The sequence below is a fragment of the Crocodylus porosus genome, unplaced genomic scaffold (assembly GCF_001723895.1).
Source record: "Crocodylus porosus isolate Cpor-Errol unplaced genomic scaffold, CroPor_comp1, whole genome shotgun sequence".
NCBI classification, from domain to species: domain Eukaryota; kingdom Metazoa; phylum Chordata; order Crocodylia; family Crocodylidae; genus Crocodylus; species Crocodylus porosus.
The window spans coordinates 26809770-26811131 of NW_017728907.1; the positions used below are offsets into that span (position 1 = coordinate 26809770).

Sequence of the window (1362 nt, forward strand, 5' to 3'; positions counted from 1 at the left end):
CAGCTGTTCCCTGCCCTCCGGCGTGTCTACTTCGCCCCATAGCTTAGTGTCATCTGCAAACTTGGACAGAGTACATTTCACCCCCTCGTCCAAGTCGCTGATGAAGACATTAAAGAGTATCGGTCCAAGCACCGAGCCCTGCCTTAGCAGGCTCAGACCTCACATGCCTAGTATGGCTCTGTTGGGACCTCCAAGCCTCCCCTTTAGTCCTTTTCTGGTCCACCAGTTAAAACTCAAACAGAAAAGCATAGGAAATTTGTCTCTCTTCGGTCTCCTAAGCTCTTCCTTCCTTCTGGGTTTCAGTCTTCTACCAGCCTCCAGCTCTTTCCTTGCTGTTCTCAGACCTAGTGGGGTCTCAGTCAGTCACCCCTCTCCTGTTGTCTTACAGCAGAGGTCCTTCCACATCAGCTTCTAGGGCTACACTGCCTGACCTGGCTCAAGCCCTGGGTTTGTGAGTCTCCCAGGCCCCATCCCTTTCCAATAAGGGGACTCCCTGCTGCTGGCCTAGTTGCTGTATCATTACCTTGTCTTCTGTAGCTTGGTTCTGCCTTGCAATACTATTACTGAGCACCTAGCACTGTGGTAGGCCCTCTGCTGCCCATGCAAGCTCAGCTTTAGTGTACTGCTTTGGCACAACTCTCTCTGCCATAGGCACTCCTCGATAAATCCCTGGCGACTAGTTCTCCTGTCACCTGTAGTAGGTAGCCTTGCCCACCTGAGTATCTCCCTGTTGCTGGTTCTCTGTTAAGGTAACTGGACCCCTAGGCTCCCTGTTACAGGGGCACAGATCACAACTAGACCACCAGATGTAAGTGATGAAACAGAGAGAAATGAAAGAGGCTAAGACAGGTGATTATATTTGAAAACCTTACAAAACCAGCAGGTAGAAGGCCCTAAAGAAATATGGAGTATGCCTATCAAATGGTGAGGTGATCAAGGCAGTAGCCCTAGATACTGCTTTTGCATAGGGCATAAAAATATCTGCCACCACTGCTGGCTGCCAGCCCACTGCCAGCACCAGCAACATGGCAGGTGTTGGGCTGCCCTATCACACCTCTGATGTCTACACATGCGAGTATGTGCACACAAATGTATAAAGATTTATTATATAGACAGAGCTTCAAAATTATTTATCAAGGTGCAACTATCCACACGCATCCTAATATAGGCTTGGCAGTGCTACGCTGGCTAGCACTACGCAAGAAAAAGTCTTGGGGGTCATCACTTACCACAAGATGAACATGAGCTTGCAATGTGATGCTGCTGCTAATAAAGCAACCAAAACGCTGGCTTGCATCCATAGATGCTTCTCAAGCAAATCCCAGGATGTCCTTCTCCCCCTGTATTCAGCCTTGGTGAGGC

The 1362-nt window shown here is 49.3% G+C and overlaps 1 protein-coding gene across 1 annotated transcript in view; it reads left to right on the forward strand.

The window, feature by feature from the left end:
• PDC (phosducin) overlaps positions 1-1362 on the forward strand; it is a 99923-nt gene that overhangs the window by 16303 nt on the left and 82258 nt on the right. The gene's annotated exons all lie outside the window — the stretch shown is intronic.